Source organism: Primulina tabacum, chromosome 8, assembly GCF_025594145.1.
Source record: "Primulina tabacum isolate GXHZ01 chromosome 8, ASM2559414v2, whole genome shotgun sequence".
In the NCBI taxonomy this organism is placed as follows: Eukaryota; Viridiplantae; Streptophyta; class Magnoliopsida; order Lamiales; family Gesneriaceae; genus Primulina; species Primulina tabacum.
The window spans coordinates 38022359-38045870 of NC_134557.1; the positions used below are offsets into that span (position 1 = coordinate 38022359).

Genomic DNA, 23512 nt, shown 5'->3' on the forward strand with positions numbered 1-23512 from the left:
ATGAGTATCAAAAGCTTGCATCATCATTTGAAGAAATCAAAGCAAAGCAAACTGATCCCACATACAATAAAACCAAAACTGATGAATCAGTCGATGGGTTGAGTCTAAAAAGGGAAATTGCTGAGTTAAAAGCAGAAAGAAACAAAAATCAATCATTAATACAGAAGTTGATGCTTGAAAACTCAAAACAGACTGAGCTTATTCAGTCTTGGAACAAATCAACTACTGCACTAAATGAGATGTAGATTTCACAAAAATTAGTTTCTGATAAAACTGGTTTAGGGTACAACACTCAAGGAGAAATGTATCCAAATGATACTCAACCAAAGCTAATAATAGACAAAGGGAAATACATTCACTTTGTCAAATCAGCAGTGGTACAAGAACAAATTGAGCCCAGTAAACTGATTGAGCAACCTACTGAGAATACGAACAAGGCTAGAAGATATGAGATTGGTTATAGTAAAAAATTCTTAACTGATTCACAAAGTCAGTCATCAAAGAGATTTTACAAAAACTATTCGAATGGCTATTCCAATTACTATAACTGCAAGCCAGTTCAGAAGAGATATAGACTGAACAATCAGTTATATAAAGCTAAAACACATATTGTATCATCTGTACACTACATAAGCACACAAAAGCCGAGAAAAACCATTTGGAAACAGCTACTGGAAAGTCTGTTAGACTAATCCAAGTATGGGTTCCTAAAGGACTAATCAGTTCAGGACCCAAATAGATATGGGTACCAAATTATATTATGTGTGTGACTGCAGGTAACAGGTGCAAACAAGAACTTAATATGGTATTTGGACAGTGGATGTTCGCGACATATGACAGGAGATGCAAGTGTGCTATCTCAATTGATCAAATACAGTGGTCCAAATATCAGTTTTGGGGACAATTTCAAAGGTAGAACTGTGGGTAAGGGTAAGCTTATCCATGGTAACTTTACTTTTAAAGATGTTCTATTAGTAGAAAACCTGAAGTATAACTTGATCAGCATCAGTCCGTTATGCGACAGTGGATTCTCAGTACATTTTGACAAAAACTCATGTTCAGTCAAAACTTCAACTGATGAAATCATACTAACTGTCAAACGTTGTGGAAACACATATAAAGTCAGTTGGAATGATCAAACTTATGCACCAGTTTGTTTTATTGCTTCCAAATCATCTAAAAACTGGTTGTGGCACAAGAGACTAAGTCATCTAAACTTTAAATCCATTGCCTATCTGAGTAAACATGATCTTGTAACTGGTTTGCCCAAAATAGAATTTTCAAAAGAAAAACTTTGCTCAGCATGTCAGTATGGTAAACAAGTACGATCTTCTTTTAAAAACAAGGGTTGTAAATCTTCATCCCGATGCTTAGAACTGTTGCACATGGTCTCTGGAGAACATAGGAATTTTGTTGAATGAAGTCATGCTAGCAAGTTTATAGATCAAAAGTATTCAAGAACAAGATTCAACCGCTCTGATACCACTTGATAGGATCGATTAACGTATCAAGAGTGTTTAGAAGGGGGGGTTGATTAAACACTCACAATTAAAACTGATCTTTTGAATTTTGAGTTCAATTTGGTGACAAACTGATTCTCGGAATCTTGTTGGTCAATGACAATTAGTTAAACTGAATTAGTTGCTGAAAGTAACTGACTGAAAGATAGAATACAAAAATAAAATACACAAGGATTGTTTCTGGATGTTCGGAGATTTAAATTACTCCTACGTCACCCCTTCTATCTCAAGGATAGGATTGCCACTAAAAGACTTTGATCGAATACAAAATTTGTACTGACCCACTTCAGTTTGGACTTCTCACTGCCAAAAGCTGAAACTCTTAGTATTACAGAGAATTCTCAGTGCGTAACTGATCTTAGCACTATCAAATTTAACGATTAATACAAGTTGCTAGTGAGCTCAAATTGTAGCCTTGACTGCTACGAATAAATCAAGTAAGAGTGAGCTAAGATTTTGACAGAGTAACAGCAAGCTTTTGAATGGAATGATCTTGTTATTTCTTCAGCTTTTCTTCTGTCATATTTATAAGCTTCCCTTCCAACGGTAACTTGGGATATATTTGAATTTTTGTATCCGTTGATTGCCACTTCATTATTCCTTCATTTATTGTAATGCGGCGTCTTAACTGCTTTAGCCGAAATGCGTCGTTCCAAGCTGTATTGATTGAAGTGCGTCGTTCCACATTCAGTTGCAGTCTTTTATGTCTCTTTGTCAGTTGACGTGTTTCAGTTACTGGTAAGGATAACTGAATTTTCAGTTGCGTGGATTCAGTTGCTGAGTTTAGTTTACTCGATCAGTTGGTTCGTATTTTCAGTTGGTTCATATTTTGTCAAACTCCAGAATTTAGTTTCCAACACAAAGTACTTTTAATTATATCATCTTATAGTCGTCTATCAAATCAATAACTGCAACCATTTATCAATATCATGTGAGTATCCCACACAATTAAATTGTTCTACTATCCATAAATGGTATGTATTTTATGAGGCGGTCTGACGAATCTATATCTATGAAACGGATTGACTCGATCTATATTTTTAGTGAAAAATTATATTTTGACATAAAATTAATATTTTTTATTAGTCGGGTAGGATCGAAAATTTGTCTCACAAAATTGACCCATAAAACTGTCTGATATGAGTTTTTATATTTATCAATTGACAAATCAATTTCAGGGTTATTATCAATTACGCCCCTTATATTTGTATTGCTATAATATTAACTAACTATATTTTATTTGTCATTGGATATGTTTGGTTGCAAATAAATATGTTGATTATTTATTAAATATTTATTCTTCATATATTTTAAAAAATATATTAATTATTAAAATAAAGTAAACTTATAATTTATCCCAAGTTTAATCAATCTATTGGGATCAAAATAAAATTTACAGACGATGAATAAACTCCTGAGAATATTTTTGTGAAAACAAGTTGTTCTAACAATTTTTAAACTGTTAAAACAAGTATCTTTGAACAGCTGGCTTCACAAGGCCACTTAAAAGTGAACATATACAAAAACGGTTCGGTTAGACTAGTTATAAGATATATATATATATATATATATATAATATATATAGATAGATAGATAATAGTTGATGATGAATGGTTGGAAAATGAAATGAGTGAGAAAAGTATTTGCGAAAAGTAAATAACACATGGATTTTATGGATGTTCAGAGACAAAAACTTCTATGTCATCCTTTTCTTTCACTTAAGAAGAATTCAAATAAAAGAGTTTGATTTTACGACTTATTGTAAACATCCTCTACAGTCAAGACTTGAAAATGCCTAAATTGTAACTCTTAGTGATCACTTTACAAATCTGGTTTGTTTAAGAACTATTGGTTCACCAGACAAAACAACCAATAACCCACAATTAGCTTGTAATGACTTGAATTAGTGAAGTGGCACAAATTAATTATCGGATATGAAATCGAAAGCACGTGCTTGATGAGTAGATTGAAGTTAGAAAGATTTGAGTGCTCAAATATCTTGGAATACAGAATGTAATGTGCATAGTTTAGTCAGGTGTGGGGCCCTTAATTCCTAATTGTGATTACAATGTAATTTGATTAAGGCTAATTAATTGCAGCAGAAAACGAGTTAAAATTTTCTTTACAATGAGCCCAAAATACCTTATTTGAATACTAAAAAGAGTATTTCATCTCACATCATAAAATATTCCCACACATAATCAGAACCAACTACATACAAACAACTCATATCCTCGGGACATGCCCCGGTATATAGATACATATATACACTGGGAAAAATATAAAACCTCATCTCAAACTGTGACTCCCTCCAGAAGCACCCTCACCGGCCTCCTGATATCCTAGAGTACATGTCATTGTCCACATACAAAGACAACAACAGCCCCCTCTGGGGTTAGCAAAGCTCAGTCTGAAACAACCACAATATATACCGCAAGTATCTAAACAATGATATATAATACGCAATGCATGTATGTCGTGGATGTATCAGGTCAAATGCCCATCAACTGAGCACATGTCGGAATCAAACGAATCGCTATCAAATCAATGCTCGAGCTGGCACACCGACCTTAATCAGGAATACTCGTATGATAATGTCAACAAAACGCTATCAAATTTCAAATCTCAATCAATTAGCGGGGCCACTAATGACTATGTTTTAAGGGTCATATAATGCCAAACATAGCATTGTGTTCACAAACACAAGAATCAAATCCAATCAAAATAGGTATCCAAAGATCATAGCTCAACGTGTATGTCATGTATGCCACATCAACTCAACAAATAAGGCATATAGACATATATTCTCAATCAAATCAATCAAACATATATCATATGATATAGATACATGTCGTATGTTACTCGATCGCAACATACCTTAATTATTCGTTTCCAATCCACTATAGCTTTAGATTTCAGTATAAAAATCTATCTACATCAATAACATATTCATTTCAATCAATAACATCATTCAAAATCAACAATATAAGTTTCAAGTATCTTTTGAAACTTTCAAAATTCATATCAAATCGAAATCACAACATAATTCAATTCCGACTTCAAAACTTAGTTTCTTGTCAATTATTCTATCACATATATGAATCTCAACTTCAAATACATGATATTTCAGCATTTTAATCATTAGAGTTGCTGAAACTAGAAGAAACTTACCTTAAAACAAAGCTCTCAACGCGAAGATTCCGAATATATAATTTGTTTCGCGTTTGGATAACGTTTTGAGGTAGATTCGGACGATAGAAATCAAATCCTCTCGATTGTCTCTCGAAGTTGTTGAAATAAAAATGAAGAAAACGTACAGAATTCTCATTCTTATCACCTCAGTGAACAGGCGCTCGGGCGGTAACATCTAGCGCTCGAGCGCAAGGTGTTTTGCCCCCGAATGCATTTTGTGCCGTGCTCGGGCGGGAACATCTCGCTCTCGGGTGCGAGATGTTCCGCCCTCCGCATTCTCATTATAGCGCGCTAGGGCTGTAACATCTCGAGCTCGGGCGCGGGATGTTCTATCAACCATTCTCGGGTCCGAATTAACAAAAGTGGTCAACATGAAATTTATAGTTCTATGTCTTATCTTTCATTTGCCACCAACATCACTCAATTTGGATATCGGACTATTATGCTCATTTTCCCAAAATGTGTCACTGCAGAAACTACGAAGCACACGTTACACTTCGGGATGATTTTGCCCCTATTTTCAAATGGATTTGGACAAAACTCAACACATAAAAGTTTTAATATTGTGTATTAGCTTTCTAATGAAATTGGTCTTATTTCATTTGGATTAATACTCAATTAATTATGCTGAAAACCGTAACATGTGTCACTTTTCTATTGCGGTTCAGCACATCATTCAACTACTAATCAATTTCTATTCAAATATTTCATTATACACGTCATCACATTACAATTTCAAGAATTATCGATAATCACAATATGATTTACGATGATATGATATCGGGCCCTTACATCAGGGATGACAATGAGACGTGTTCGGGCCAAAATCCGAGACATGCCAAGAAAAATTAGGACTCGAACCTGCCCCGCCCCGCCCTACCTCACCTCACCTCAAAACCCGACGGGTCCAATCTGGGTTGGACCCGTGTACCTTCAATATATTTAATTAAAAAATGTAAATAAATTATTATTAATAAAATATATTAAATGAAATATATATACGTCTATATTATGTGTGTGTATATATATAATGTGAATTTTATATTCATTTATAAATTTATAGTATTTGACTTGAATTTATTTTCTGATATTCATAAATTTTTCAAAAATTCATAATATTTTTTATTTATTGTGTGTAACATAAAATTATTAATGTAAAAACTTTTTATCTACTTTAAATTTTATTTTATAACATTTAGTTCATTAATTATATTTTATGTTATTCAAGAAAAAGTTGGGCTGGTTGGATCTTGTTCTGATTCAAATCGTTGTTCTGGAATATTTAATTGCATTTTTATTCTATTGTTGATATACATACATCTAGTTATTTCTGAGATATAATCTACATTTCTTATTACATAATTAGGTATATCTGAAGTAGAATATCTATTATATATGGAGAGTTTATTTATGATATTATTCATAGATCTATTATATCTGAAGTGGAAGAATTATCAGATCTACTATTATGACTACTTGTTTTATCATTTGAAAGTTTAACTTTTCTTTCTAAATATTGAGTTATTTCTTTTAATTGGGTGTTGGTTCTTCATATTCTATTGGTTCTGATTTGACGATGCCCTCTAAAATCCATTTTTCTGGAAGTATTATTTCTTTTCATTGAATTCCCTTATTAGATTTTCTTAAATCTGTTAGTAATAAAATGGTGATAATTTTTACTATGAAATTTTACTTTTGACAAAAGTAGCTTTGTAATGTATTTTAAAGATTAATGCTACCGGAATTGAACCTTGGAGCATATTATAATTATGAGTTTTTAAAAATAACAGAAGAACAATTAAGTTGGATGGTAACAACAACTAATAGTTCAAATCAACCCATATATCAAACTGTTCCTGAGACACCAACTTCTAATCTTATAATAAATACATTAAGCAATGATTCAGATATTAGTAAAACCTTAGAAAAATTCCAAAATCTTACAAATAAAATCAATAAAATAGATTGGAATAAATCGTTCTTGCTCCTAATTTAGGCATGGTAAAATTTTTATCACAATGTTGTTTCAGTGCATCTTTTGTTTATGATTGGAACATAGATGAATAACTGAATATAACATTCTTAGTTTATTACAACAAATGACTATGACTGGAAATAACTATAAAACTCAAACTAATATACAAGATATAGTCATAGCCAAACTCCTTATAGTTGGTTTTGTTAGCCAAATCAAGGGTTAATGGGATTATTATAAATCAACAACAAAAAGATTATAAATTCATTAGAAACTTATGAAGATGAGAAACATATTTTAGACGAAGATGATAATCTCCAATAAGATGTTATAGCCACACTAATCTTAACAATCTCTTTACACTTCATAAGTGATCCTTTATATTTAAAAGATAAAAATGTTGAATTATTATCAAATATTAAGTGTAAAAAATTAAGTGTTTTCATTAGTATAAAAATATTTTTTTAACTAGAGTTACGCTTAGGGAATACTCTAACCAGCCGTTTTCGAAGGAAAGAAAAATTCCTCGCAGGATTACCAACTGTTTTAGGTTACAATGTTAGAAATAAAATTAGATAATCACATGGAAAACAAATAATTCCTTATAATGAATTTACGTATGATCAGTTAAATAGTCTAACAAAAATAAGGTTTAAAACTTTGTCAAGATCTAAAATTATAAAAACATTTAAAATGAAAATGAAAAAAAAATAAAAATTAGGAAATTTCTGCCAACAATTTGATATAAATCATAATAAACAATCTCCTTATAAATACTGAGGAAATTGTAGTGAACTATATAAAAAATCATATAGAAAAAATTTTAAATACAAAAAAAAATTTCTAAATCCAAAGAAGAATTTTATAAAATACCTTATAAGAAAATTAAAATTTTCAAACAGTATCGTAAAAAATCCTTTAAAGACATTGAATGTTATAAATTCCATAAAAAATTCATAATACTAACTATTATAGTTTAAATAAACAAGTACATAAATTAAAACTAAATGAAGAAATATCAAATAAAATTTCTAATCTCTTAAATGATTATTCTGAGTCTTATGATTCAGAAATGAAAAAAATTCTTCTAAATCTATAGAAGAAATTGAATCCTTACAAATAGATGAATTAATCACACATCTAGTAATGAATTCGAAAAAAATTAATATGCTTTCGAATGATCAACAATTCAGTTTAGATATTCTAAAAAAACGTTAATATTCAAACATTCAAAAATAATATATTGATAAAAATTTTAAAATATCTTAGAGAAAATAAAGAAATAAAAAATATTATTCTACCAAATACTCCTAGAAACACTTAAGACTTAACTAGTATTCTAGAAAAAAAAATACAAATAAAAAATAAAGAGATAAAAATTCAAAATTTAGAAGAACAAAAAACATAAAAGAAATTAAATTAGAATTAAAAGAACTAAAATTCGATCATATGTTCTGTATTAACTTCTTTGGACTGGTCAGAAGGAAAATGTTCTTTGCGGCTTGGAATATGAAATGTATTGAGCGGTTAAACTTTGAACCAGCAATCTGAGAAACCTGAAATACAAAGAGCAAGCGGCTGGATTCTATAGCAGCTCGATGTTGTTAATTTGTCAATCACCAAAACTTAGGGTCATAGAAATATTCAAAAAAAAAAAAATTTGGTGATTACAAAACTAAACTGCAAATCTATATACTATATTATATGAAAGCAATTAAAATGAGATAGAATTATAAAATCAAGAATTCTAATAAGGAAATGGAACATCATTTTTACAAGTGCATATAATTTAAATCCTAATACACCTACAAAAAAGTTAAAAGAACATATCTTCTTTGAATTGATCCCTCGGCACTACCACCACCTCTATATTCCTCCTTTCTTATTCTCTTCTTCCATCCTCAGGTCTTCTAGATTCTTCATACTTAGCTATCTCAGCTCGACATTTTTTCTCTTCTATCTTCTTGTAGTTAACCAATTCCCATTTTTTTGGCATCACTTTGTTACAGATAGGTAAGAACCTCTTGAAATTGAGTGCCAAGGGCTATGTGAACTTGTTCGAGTCGGGCGTTATTCTCAGTTTGGTGCTTGATAGTGTTTTGAAAATTATCGTATATGAGGAGATTTGTTTCCAAGTGGCTGAGATTGCGCAGAAAAGACATTCAGATTCAATCCTAAATGTTACCGTTACTTTACATAGTACTAGTATTAATTGCACCATTAGAAAAACAGAAACAGAAGCAGAACTTAGCTTTATAAGCAGAACTAGGCTTACTAGATCAGCACTTAATGAATTTTACTTGATTGTTTCAATCTTAAATGTTACCGTTACTTTACATAGTACTAGTATTAATTGCACCATTAATTATGTACAAATTCATTTAATGCGTCTTCCATTTTTTGTATAAAGCAAAGACTGATTATTCTGAAAGCTTTATGCAGGATCCTTTTTAGGAAATAAAGTTGTTTCTATCATAAGTCAAAAGATCCGTTTTTTATTATAAACGTTTGATTCAAGTTTTCTATATATATGGATCAAACCCATATAGAGAAAAACGCTGATTATTTTTCAAGGAACATATTATCTACCCAACGTTATTTTGAGCAACCACGAACCTATCGTTATCCTCTAGCTCAATTTACAGAAAAGCAGTACACGCTTCATAATTTACATCTAATCTTCTGAGATCACTTTGTACTGCTGTTTCTTCACCTCTTCTAGCTAAACACTTTACTATATCTTTGAGAAGAGTTTGTAATCTGGAAAAGAGTCTTTTCCAGAACTTTGTAGTATTGAATTATATTGTATTGAGATACTAAGAGTTTCACTAGGCAAAGGATAAGCCCTGCTGAAGTGGGTGTGTACAAGTGTGTACTGTAAAATCCAAAGTCTTTTAGTGATATCTTCTGGAAACAGAAGAAGGGGAGACGTAGAAGATTTCATCTTCGAACTTCCATAAACAACCATTGTCTACTGCCTACTGTTTTATTGTTTTCACCTTACTCCATCGGATCGTTTCCGCACTTATTATTGTGATCTGCTGGACTTACATTCGAACAAGATTAGCTACAATCTCTAACAGGATTCTAGCACCCTTTGCAAAAAAAAAAAACTATTAGTAAAGGAAAGAGTTTATTCACCCCGTCTAAACTCTATATCGATCCCCAATAAGTGGTATCAGAGCAGATTTTTCTTGTTCTGAAAATTTACAATAGATATAGCACACTTCAGCAAAGTATCCATGTTTTCAGAGGAAGACTTCGACGACTGGAAGATTAGGATGCAAGCCCATCTTGCAGCTCAAGATGATGACATGTGGTATGTCATCACAGATGGTCCCCTGAAAATCTTAAAGCCTAATACAGCTGTTGCTGTTACTGATGGTGCGCCACAAACGGTTGAAAAACCAAGGAATGATTGGACTGGCGAAGATAAAACGAAAGTCTATCTTGATAATATTGCGAAGGACATTCTTTACAAAACCCTCGACAAAATTACCTTCAGCAAGATCAAGATGTGTTCTACTGCAAAAGAGATTTGAGAAAAACTTATCCAAATCTGTGAAGGAGATGAGCAGACGAAGGAGAACAAATTGTCTGTAGCAATGCAGAAATTTGAAAATCTCAAAATGAAAGCTGGAGAAACTCTGAGTGAGTTTGATGAACGTTTCAGCAGTTTAGTCAATGAGCTAGCAGCTCTGGGGAAAGAATATGGCAACAGAGAAACATCACTCAAAGTAATGAGAGCTCTACCCAGAATGGGATGTAAAAACTATAGCTATGAGAGTATCTAAAGATCTGAACAAGTTAGGACTGCAGGACTTGTTCGCAGACTTAAAAGCCTATGAGTTTGAACTGGAAGTGAGAAGCGGAGAAGAGCCCTCATCAAATCTAGCTACCAAGGCCCTTACTGCTACCACCATTGAGAGCACATCTGAAAAGACTGCTGAACAGATCAGCAATGATGCTATGTCTTTATTTGTGAAGAAATTCTCCAAATTCATGAAGACGAATCACCGAGCTTATCAAAGCCCTAATCGGAACTTAAAGAAGGATTCACCACCCGGTGACATGGCGTGTTTTAACTGTGGAAAGATCGGTCACTTTATTGCTGATTGTCCAAAGCCAAAGAAGGATGATCAGAAGAAAAAAGAATACAAGAGGAATGATAAGAAATACAGAAGAGACCGCAAAGCGTTGATTGCTGAAGAAAGCAAATCAAAATGGGCGGATTCTAGTTCTGAGTCTTCTGACTCAGAAAGTCATTCCAGCGAAAGTGATGCAGAAGAGATCAAATGTCTCATGGCAGATACTGAACCAACCTCGACATCTGGAGAGGTACTTGATTTTGACTCTGACAAATTTACACGAACTGATTTGATTAAAGCACTGCATGACATGGTGGAGGAGTACTTGAGACTTTCTCAATCATTAGAAGAAGTTAAGATTGAAAATCAAGACTTAAAGGACCAAGTAAGTAAGTTCACTTGCTTGCAAGAGAACAGCTGCAATGATTTAAAAGTTGAGATGAGTAAGTTAAGAACTGAGAATGAAAGAGTGAATGCAGACTATCAGACAATGAGGTCTGAAACCAGAAGCTATCTGTTCTAGTAAATGCATGGAATAAGTCTTCTGTTTCTTTAGAGAAGATGCAAGAATTGCAGAAGCAATCTGGAGACAGGAGTGGTTTCGGATTCAGTAATAATGAAAGCACTTCTGAAATCAGTACTAAGCCATAACTGGATACAAGCAAAGGGAAATACATTCATTTGTTAAATCCAGTGTGGTATATGAACCGGAAGTATCATCTGTTCGAGTTGAAAGGACTGTAGATCAGACGAACAGAAGGAAGTATTATGGTCTGGGTTATGTTGAACCTAAGGGAAGGGTTCACCAGAGTTCTGGATCCAGTAGAGGATTCAACTCAAGAGGAACAACCCTCTATGAAGGTTAAAAACTAGCAGTACTATAATTCTAGACCTGTTCAGAAGAGGTACATACCTGATAACAAAGACAGAAGGGAAGAACAACATACTAGAATTCATTATGTTAGAAATAACAGACCTTCTGTTGCACACACTTATGTGGATACCCGAAGTACAAAATGACAGAAAATTGTACAAATGTGGGTTCCCAAGGGACTGATAAGGCTTGGACCCAAGTAGATTGGGTACTATTTACTAAAATTTGTGTTTGCAGGAACATGAGAAGAAAACCAAGATAAGCAGCTCCACATGGTATCTGGACAGTGGATGCTCAAGACACATGACTGTACAGAAAAGTCTACTTTCAGAAGTAATGAGTTGTACTGGACCAAAGATAACTTTTGGGGACAACTCAAAAGGTAAAACCGTGGGTAAGAGTAAGATTATCCATGGTAATATCTCTATAAATGATGTACTCTTGGTTAAAAATCTTTGTTATAATTTGATCAGCATTAGTCAACTTTGTGATAACGGTTACTCTGTAGGTTTTCAGAAGCACACATGCATAGTTAAAGATGCTGCTGAGTCTACTGTATTAACTGGAAAAAGAGAAGGCAACACCTACAAGTATCATGGAATATAGATGGTGTTAATGTTCCTACATGTTTAGTGGCCTCTCTTAGTGATAAACATTGGCTCTGGCACAAGAGATTGAATCATCTGAATTTCAAGTCAATCAATAATCTCAAAAAGAATAACATAGTTGATGGTTTGCTTGATATTAATTTCGGTACGAATCATGTATGTTATGCATGTCAACTTAGGAAACAAGTCAGATCTAGCTTCAAGAATAGAGGTAGTAAATCAATTTCAAGGTGTTTGGAATTATTGCATATGGACTTATTTGGTACAATCCCTATCATGAGCTTAGGGGGAATGAAATACACTCTTGTTTTTATTGATGAATATTCAGCTGCCAGAATGCCTCGACAAAACGGAGTAGCTGAGAGGAGAAACAGAACTCTTAAAGAAGCTGCTAGAACAATGCTAGCAGATGCAGACATCTCTCAGCGCTTCTGGGCAGAAACAATCAACACAACATGCTACACACAAAACAGAACAATGATCAACAAAAGGCATAATCAGACTCCATATGAGATATGGAAAGGGAGTAAGCGTAACTTATCTTATTCATCATGAATATTCAGCTGCCAGAACGCCTAGACAAAACGGAGTAGCTGAGAGGAGAAACAGAACTCTTAAAGAAGCTGCTAGAACAATGCTAGCAGATGCAGACATCTCTCAGCGCTTTTGGGCAGAAACAATCAACACAGCATGCTAAACACAGAACAGAACAATGATCAACAAAAGGCATAATCAGACTCCATATGAGATATGGAAAGGGAGTAAGCCTAACATATCTTATTTTCATGTATTTGGTTGCATATGTTTTGTTCACAATAATGGTAAAAATTATTTGTCTTCATTTGATTCAAAATCAGATGCTGGACTCTTCCTTGGGTATTCAGCAGTGAGCAAAGCATTCAGAATTTTGAATAATAGAACTCTTAATGTTGAAGAATCTATTCATGTTGTCTTTGATGAAGACCGTAGTGCTCCTGGAATTTCTAACTTGTCAAATTTAAGTAACAGGTTAAACATGATTCATCTGGAACTGGATAGTGAAGATGATGCAGAACCTAGTGTTAAAAATGCTCAAAATCCAGAACCAGACATTCCTATAGTGGTACCAGCTACATAGGCACCAGATATACTAGAACCAGTAGCTGACATTCCAGAACCTGCTACTGGTTTAGATGAGCAGGATCTGAATCCATCCAATCAGGAAGAAATCCCTCTATACACTTTTATTTGGAGAAAATCTCATCCTCCATCTTTGGTTATTGGAAATCCAGCAGCTCCTTTGAGAACCAGAAGACAAATGATTAATGAATATATGCATGCTGCCTTTATTTCTCAGGATGAACCAAAGCAGATTGAAGAAGCTCTTCTGGATCCTAGTTGGATTGAAGCTATGCAAGAAGAACTTAATCAATTTAAAAGGAATGAAATTTTGTTTCTTGTAACTAGACCATCTCATCAAGCTGTTATTGGAATCCGATGGGTATTTAGAAACAAACTAAATGAAGAAGGCACTGTGGTTAGAAATAAAGCAAGACTGGTGGCTCAAGGTTTCAGACAAGAAGAAGGAATAGACTATGATGAAACCTATGCACCAGTAGCAAGGCTTGAAGCTATCAAAATATTTTTAGCCTTTGCTACTTTTAAGAATTTCAAAGTTTATAAGATGGATGTGAAAAGTGCCTTCCTAAATGGTCTACTGCAAGAAGAGGTCTACGTCGAACAACCTCCAGGTTTTATTGATCATTTCTTACCGCATCATGTATTCAAATTACACAAAGCCCTCTATGGTTTGAAACAGGCACCTAGAGCGTGGTATGACACTCTCTCACAATTTCTTATCAATCATGATTTTATAATCGGCACAACAGACAAGACTTTGTTCACTTTAGTTAAGAATAAGCACATTCTGTTAGTACAGATTTATGTTGATGACATTATCTTTGGGTCAACTAACCCCAAATTATGTCCAAAGTTTGCCAAGCTAATGTAGGATCAATTTGAAATGAGCATGATGGGAGAATTAACATTCTTCCTAGGACTGCAGATCAAACAACTTGACACTGGAATTTTCATAAATCAAGCTAATTATACTAAGGAGCTACTGAAAAAGTTTGGCATGGAAGTATGCTCTGCTGCTTCCACTCCAATGAGCTCATTTACTAAACTTGATAAGGATAAAAGTGGAATTTCAGTAGAGGTAACTCAGTATCGTGGTCTTATTAGTTCACTGTTATATCTTACTGTCAGTAGACCTGATATTTTGTTTGTTGTTTGCATTTGGGCAAGATTTCATTGTAACCCTAAGCAGTCACATTAAATTGCTGCTAAACGTATACTGAATTACCTAAAGGGAACTCAAAATGTCGACTTATGGTATCCTAATGATTCATCTTTCAATTTTATTGGATATTCAGATGTTGATTATGCAGGTTGAAAATTGGACAGAAAGAGCACAAGTGGTTTTTGTCAATTTCTTGGTGATAGGCTGATCTCCTGGTTTAGTAAAAAGCATACTTCCATAGCTACGTCTACTGCAGAAGCAGAATACCTTCCTGCTGGAAGTTGCTGCTCTCAAATAATGTGGATGCAACAACAACTCAAAGACTATGGAGTTCAAGCCTCTGAATCACCTATCTTCTGTGACAATACCAGTGGTATAGCAATCACGCAAAATCCAGTACTTCATTCCAGAACGAAACACATTGACATTAGACATCACTTTATTAGAGATCATGTGCAGAAGAAGGACATTCGTCTGGAATACGTTTATACTGATCAACAAGCAGCAGACATATTTACCAAGCCTCTGTCTGAGAATAAGTTTTCTTATTTTCGGAATGTTCTTGGTTTAATTGATTTATCTTAACTTTATGCAATGAGTAAAAGCAGTAGATAAACCAGAGATATGACAAAATGATTCTTTCATTCATAAAATCAGATGCATTACATTGTGTTTATCTACTACATTTGTTGTTATCAGCAGTTTGAAGTACTTCAGCAGTACTGAGTACTTGAGCAGGAACCTAGCTAAGATCTGTTGGAATCCCCTGGCTTTGCATGATCATGGTTTGTTAGAACAATCTAACTCATTGTTCAGATTAAATGTCAAAGAATTTCTTCCAAGTCTTAATATCTTGAAAAAGGATGTCTTCAAACATCTTCTTACGAGACGCTGGAAGTTGTCTTTGAAACTCCTATGCTGATTCAGACTATGGAAAAGACTCCGAGAGGATGCTTGAACTACCCATTTGATTTGTTTAAAATGTAAATGACTTAGTTTGTGAGCTTGCAGGTACTTATAGAGTCTCGGGAAGCTGAAGAGACGTCCAACTGTTCACATCATGCACGAATATCAAGAGTCATATGTCATTCCCTCAGATCTAGTATCTTTACATTTATTAGTTGCACTAATTGAGGGGGAACATTATTTTATTCTGACTAATATTTTCGTGCTATGTCAGAAGCAGAAGAAAGTTTGTCTTTTCGATAAAACAATGTGTCTCTTGGTTTTTATCAAAGTACTGGATATACTTCAGTACTTTATGACTTCCAGTAGATATTATCATAAAACGACAAATACTCTTCTGGTTTTCTTCAGTAACCGCTTGGACAGCCCGCCTTTTTCATTACCTTTTTCAAATTTTGACGTACCTGACACTCTCTGTTTAACTTTTAAAATTCAACCGCAAACATATTGACACGTGTCCTTATGTTTCACTGAAGGCTGTACATTTTGAATATTAACTGCCTCTTTCATCTCATTTCACTTTTACGATTCCAGACTTCTGCTTACTAGCTACTGCTTTCTATTGCATCCATCTCTTTTACAGAATCTACTTTGATTTCATCTTGATTGCAGAAATGGCTGGCGCTTACACACTAAACGCCTATCAAGTTAATTTTGCATCAGTCCTAACAATCAAGGACGAAAATCTTGTCAGCATGTTTAAAGCTATTGAGAAATCTGGTCTCAGAAGGTTTTTGGAAGCACCTGCTGTTATCTACAAGACTGCTCTCTTAGAATTCTATGCCAAGGAAACCGTAGAGGAAGGGAAAATCATTTATTCCTAGGATAATTCCCATCTCCATTGATGCTGAACTATTGGGATCGACTTTCTTTCTCCCATTTTCAGGTATCTCTGAATTTTCTGGCATTTCTAAGGAGGAGATGTCTACTGCCCTCGTCACCTTCTCAGCTTCTGGAGAGGAAGTCTCTCCCTCCTGTTTCAAGAAGCTTCTAAAAATGGAATATCAAGTCCTAGCTGATATTGTCGCAAAAGCACTCTTGGTCAAAGCTGGTACGTTTGATAGGTTGACCAAAGAGAAGGTTCAAGTGATGATAGCTATCACTTCTGAGTATAAGATGAACTGGAGTCGATTTCTTTTCAGAATAATGAAGGATATGGTTGTGAGGAAGAGTTCTGGTTTTGCTGTTCAGATCAGCACGATGCTTAAGGATGCTGGTTTTCCTTTCACTACTGAACAGGACGCTTCTTACGTAACAATGACCGATGCTGACAATATACTTGATTTAAGGCCAAAGCCAACTGTGGCTGAGTTCATTGCTATGAAGAAGGAGGTGGGAGATGCTCAAACTGAGGCTCAAGGACCTCAGAAGAAGATCAAGAGAAAAAGAGTGGTTATCTCCACTGATTCAGATAAAACAGTATCTGAGGAGTCTGCTGGTCCTACCAAGGCATCTCTGCAAGACAATCCTAGCAAGAAGAAGGCTCGCACTGTTCTCCGCATCAATAAAACAGCAGCCATCGCTGATTTAGACACTGTCCCTTTGAGACAAGTGTTTCCAGAAGCCACCTCTTCTTTACCAGAATCTGTCCATGTCACTAAGCCAACAGCCACTTCTACTGCCATCACCTCAACTATTGCTCCGAATTTCAGACCCACTTCTGGAGTAGTCATTCGGAAATCTACTACAGGGGCTTCTGCATTTAGACCAGTGATGCCCGTATCATCTTCTGATAAAGGCAAAGGGAAACTTGTGGAAGAACCAAAAGTTCTTGGTACCAAGTCATCCGTCTTAACTGGTATTGATCTTCACATGGAGGAGATTGATAAATCTGCCAGTGAAGGCATGACTTTCTTTGATGACTGGCATAAGGTTCGAGTTTTCCATCCTATCACATATTTTAGAACACCAGGCGCATATGGAAAATTGATGAAGAATGATAAGAAGGTTTTTGATTTTGCCAAAACTGACAATGTGATTGAGGCAATGAGCAGGCGAAGCTACATTCTTGAGCAGCTGAAAGGTCAGAAGCTGGAATCTGTTTTAAAGACTCTTAAATCGAATTTCGACTCTATGATTCCTATTGCTGCTCAGGATCAACATGTCATCCATATTTTGACCGATAGATTGAGACTAATGAATGAACAACTTCTTGCTCAAGAACAGGCCTTTGGAGAGCCTCTTTACAATATCAAGTAGGCTTCGTCCCCATTTTTACTCAGAATAAACTAGTTGAGGAATGAACCGCAGCTCCACCAGAATCACAGGTCTCCAGTACTCCTGCATCACCAAAGCTGCCTACTCAATCATCTTCTCTTATTTCTGTTCGGGAATTGGCTTCAGTTGATGAAGTGATTCAATCCATTTCTCTTACTGCCTCTACTGCCCCAGAACCTACTCAAGCCGATGATGTGGTTGTTTCAGAAGCTCATCCAGTAGAACAACCGATGGGATCAGATGCTACTTCACTACTGCCAAATTTGGAGATATTTCCTGCATCTCATCAAACAGAAATGGAAGCTCTGTTGAGCATTCCATCTGAATCCATTCCAGCTGGTGCGCAAATGGTAACCACTGAAGCTGCCCAACCAGAAAAGAGTGCAGCTCCTGACAAATCTACTGCTTTTGGAGGAACGTCTGCTGAACAGTCCACTGCTGTTACTACTGCTCCAACCGAAATTGTCTCTTCTACTGCCTTGATTATCCCTCCCACTGATTCACCGACTCACATAGCTCATATTGCTCATCATGCTGAAATCTCAGAGCGTCAACTCGCAATAACACCATCACTAGAAGAAGAGAACTTTAATCTTGAATCTGAGATTGATATACTGAGACGGAATATTGAAATAGTCTCAGAGATAGTAAAACAATTGTCCTATGATCATGCTGGTGAAGTCAGTGTCACCAACTTCTTCCGTGAAAGCGTATCGAAACAAGTCATTAACACGGCAGAATCATTGGAAAAGCTTGAAGTTGAATCCAGCCTCTTCAAGAAAAATGTTTTAACAAGTCATGCTAACATCATGCTCAGTCAATCTGATGTTATTCGAATTGTCTCTAATCATGACTCGTCTCTTCGCTCAATCTCAACTAAAGTTGAAGCTACTGATTCGAAACTTGAAACCATCAATGCCAAGATTGAGTCCCAATCTCAATCTCTTCAAGCCCTTAATGATCGAGTTTCGAATCAAGCCCTATTTCTGGAGATGTTGAATGATGGAATTATCAATCTTACTGGCCGAGTGGATGATTTACTTACTCGTTTTGATGCCAAAAAGAGGGAAGCAATAGGTAGGACAGAAGAAGATAGATCTGAAGGACATCATCATGCAGAATCCTCCTTCAGAAACCAAGATCCTCAGGATGAGGAAACTTTGTTCAGAGACATTGGAATGGATGATTAAAACTCTTTACCGCTTTTTAACTCTATTTAACTGTTTAAATATTTATCGATTATTTGGTTATAATTGCTATCTGCTTTCATATTATTCGTTATTAACTTCTAGGTTTTGGCATCACCGCAAAGGGAGAAATTGATAGACTTAATTTAATTGTGGTGATGAGAATCAAAACCAGTAGGGATAGCATTAACCAGAAGACAATATAAAAGCAGAAGCTATCGTATCGCTTTAACAGAAGCAGTACCTTTGATAGTACTCTACAACTTAGAAAAACAGAAGCAGAACTTAGCTTTATAAGCAGAACTTGGCTTACTAGATCAGTACTTAACGGCTTTTACTTGATCATTTCAATCTTAAATGTTACTGTTACTTTACCTAGTACTAGTATTAATTGCACCATTAATGATGTACGAAGTAATTTTAATGCGTCTTACCATTTTTGGTATAAAGCAAAGACTGATTATTCTGAAAGCTTTATGCAGGATCTTTTTTAGGAAATAAAGTTGTTTCTATCAGAAGTCAAATGAGCCGTTTTTTATTATAGACGTTGGATTCAAGTTTTCTATATATATGGATCAAACCCATATAGAGAGCGACGCTGATTATTTTTCAAGGAAATCTACCCAATGTTATTTTGAGCAACCACAAACCTATCGTTATCCTCTAGCTCAACTTACAGAAAAACAGTACACGCTTCATAATTTACATCTGATATTCTGATATCACTTTGTACTGCTGTTTATTCACCTCTTCTAGCTAAACACTTTACTATATCTTTGAGAAGAGTTTGTAATCTGGAAAAGAGTCTTTTACAGAACTTTGTTGTATTGAATTATATTGTGTTGAGATACTAAGAGTTTCAGTAGGCAAAGGATAAGCCCTGCTGAAGTGGGTGTGTACAAGTGTGCACTGTAAAATCCAAAGTCTTTTAGTGATACCTTCTGGAAACAGAAGAAGGGGAGACGTAGAAGATTTCATCTTCGAACTTCCATAAACAACTATTGTCTGCTGCCTACTGTTTTACTGTTTTCACCTTACTCCATCGGATCCTTTCCGCACTTATTATTGTGATTTGCTGAACTTACATTCGAACAAGATTAGCTACAATCTCTAACAAGATTCTAGCACCCTTTGCAAAAAAAAAACTATTAGTTCTATATCGATCCCCAACACAATGGAAGAGAGGAGCCGACTTCAAGTGGATCAGTAGTCGGAACGACGGTCGGAGATTGCATAGATTCAAGCCGCGACTCGACTTTTTCATGCAAAACACTTGATCCTGGTTGGACTGATTTGCCAAAATAAATCATTATTTCATGTCCGGTTAGAATATCAGGAGATGCAACTTAGTATTTGGCAATGTGATCTTTGGCAGGAGTAGATGGGATTGATTCCATCAGCACGTGTTCTTTAGATTGAACATCTGTACTCTCAGCAGTTGGATCAATTGGCATGGGGGAAGAATGGTTCACCTTGGATTGATCAAAGTCAAACTTGGATAGAGATTTGACAACCACAGATATTAGAGTGTCTTCAAGGAGATATTCGGACAAGATTTGTTGCTTTGGTGGAGAATATGGAGGGTCCACATCAATAAGTACTTCATACTGGTCTTTCTGACCATCGATCTGAACTTCTGAAATTCCAGCAGTTGGAATTTGAGGGGGTTATTCTATATGAGTATGTATCTCGACCTATTGAACACCGGTTTGAGCAACCATGTCTTTAACAACTTGATCTCTAACTATTGTAGACTCTGTCAAAATAGACTCCTAGGAAACCTACTTCACATGAGCTTCTATTTCTTCAAAATCTGACTGCCTGAATTTCTCCTAGGTTAAAGGCAGATGGAATAGCATTTTCTTCGGTAAGAAGAAGTTTTTAGTTTCTCCTTTGGACCTTTACCCTGATAAGGACAGGGCGTCCAGTTCCAACTAACTGATTACTGCATCAACATCTTTGGTAGTCAGATTGTGTGCTACAAAGTTGTTGCGCTTCTGTTGGAAAAAAAAAAAAGAAAAAGCATGATTTCCTATAGTTCAAGCTCAATGAAGTCTCGACGTTGGAGAGCTTCAGAAATTACATATGTTTCGAACCATTTCAGCGTATTATGTTCAAAAATTACATCTGTTTCATGCCGTTTCGTCCATTTCCAAGTACTGCCACTTGTTGACTTGCTCGATCAGCTTGGTCTTCTTGATTTTTGGCTTGTCAGACTTTTCCTTCTCAACCTTTTCCTTAGGCTTAGACATTTTTTTACCCACATTGAAAACTTGGGTAAGGAGGATTTCCCCCTTTCATCTTCAGAGTTAGATGAGAGGGCCAACTTTCTTTTGGTGTAACATGATGGTGCTTTGTTGGTGCTTTCATCGGCTTGATTTTCTTTTCTGCCATGTTCTTTTCAGAGACTAGGCTTGCCTAGATTTCCCCTTTGATTACTTTCACTTCAATTATGTAGGGAATTTGTTTCTTTGCATGGGCCTTAATAGTGTTCCAGTCAAGCACCTCAACTTTGTAGAGCTTAACAATATCCACCATTTGAATCTTCATCTGCTCAAGCAGGTAACAAATATGTAAAGCAAAATGTAGGGATTGGTTTCTCTTCTTTACCATGGCAGTGAATATCTTGAATAGAATGTCCGACCACATTCAATTTGGAGGCAATGCAAGCCATGGACAGAAATTTTTTTGACAGTTATCTTGTCATAGGCTTCAGCCTTGGCCATCAATGAATTGCTAACAATATCTTGTAGGAATATATACTCCACCTTCATCGTTATTTTGGTAGGTGTGAGAAGTGAGAGGTATTCTGAATAGAGAGAACTATGTCTCCCATTAAGCAAAGTTACCCTCAGGCAGGGCGGAAAAAAAGTTGATTCCATTTTATGGAAATTTAAGCAAACAATTTATAGGTGATAATAGTGTTCACCCTTTGAATAATGCAGATGATTGATCTATGTTCTATATTGGCATTCTCAAAGTACTCTGTCAACACAGTTTAAACATTTGAAAGTTGCAACCAAGAATTTTTTGAAGGCTTGAAGCTTCGATCTCCTAAACATTAGTGTCGCCTTCTTGTCTTTCATGGCAGAACAAAGGCGAAGTTAATGAATAGAGTGTTGTGTGTATAGCTTGTCATTTCTTATAATTGAAGAAACAGTCTATTATTTCTGCAAAAATGTTAGAAGGATATGAGAATAAAAGAATGCGAGAAAAACGAGAAAATTTCTCAAGGACTCGGAAAGGATAGAATTGAAGGATGTAAAATATATATATAATCCAATTTGATAGACATGACAGTCCACATGTCTGCATGTGATTTGAAGAATTTTGAAATTTCGAAAAGTCAAAAAGTAACTTCTGATTGTTCGTATACTTGATTAAAAATAAATATATTTTGAAAAAATATAATAAGTAATTTCGGACCATTCAAGAACTGATTAATGTGCTTTAGTTAAAAATGAACAAAGTATGTGATAAGATAAAGCTTTCATAACTTTGTATACTAGTTAGATTAACCTTTTTATCAGCTCGAAATTTGTTCCCCTAAATATATGCATTAATTTAGATCAACTAGACTAATAATATTACGAAAGTAAGAAAACTTATCATCTGGTAATGGCTTAGTGAATATGCCAGCAGCTTGTTGATCATTTGAGATGTATACCAGCCGGAAGTCCTTCTTCATCACATAATCTCGGATAAAATTATGTCATATATCAATATTCTTGGTTCGATATTGTAATACAAGATTGTAGTTGATCGTTATTGCATTTGTATTATCACAGAAAATTATAGATTCAACGGCTTGAATTCCATAATCTCTTATTTGTTGCTGAATTCATAGTAGTTGTGCACAATAATTCCAGCGACTGGGCATTCAGCATCAACCATTGATGTAGCAATTGATGTTTGCTTTTACTGAACCAAGATATCAGTTTATCTCCCAATAATTGACATGATCCGCTGGTTCTCTTTCTATCAATCTTGCAACCTGCATAATCTGCATCTGAATAGCCAATTATGTTAAAACATGAGTATGTAATATACCAAAGACCCACACATGAAGTACCCTTAATATATTTAAGAATGTGTTTAATTGCATTATAATAAGGTTGTTTAGGATTAACTTGAAAACGGACACATAGACAGACAAAAAACATGATATCTGGCCGGATGGGTGTTAGTGTGAGGCTCATTTATTCTAATGATAATTAATGATCAAACAATAATGATTTGATTTAATTATGCAGCTTCAAATGGTTTAAAATTCTTTAAAACATACCTTAGGGCCTAGAAATTTTTTGGCATGACCTCCCCGTAACTAGGACATCTCGAAAAACTCAAGCATTAGAAAATAGTAAAATGACTCAAGATTGACGTTGTGATATTCATAAACAATCACATGCAAGTACCGACTAGGCACACGTCAACAATTCTCAAGCATCAGTTCAACTAAGTCGGCAAGGCTTTAAAACATACTAAAACCGATCCAAACTAAATAATAAGTCAAACACCTATACAGATACTCGGGGCATCTCCCCAGCAAATAAAATACGACATAGAACTGACACAAAGCCCAAGACATCCATAAAGACTAGCTG

General features: G+C 35.0%; 1 pseudogene; it reads right to left on the minus strand.

The window, feature by feature from the left end:
* The window catches only part of LOC142554747 (putative pentatricopeptide repeat-containing protein At1g16830), a 28808-nt pseudogene extending 15402 nt beyond the window's left edge, over window positions 1-13406 (minus strand).
* Window positions 13407-23512: the final 10106 nt, after the last annotated feature.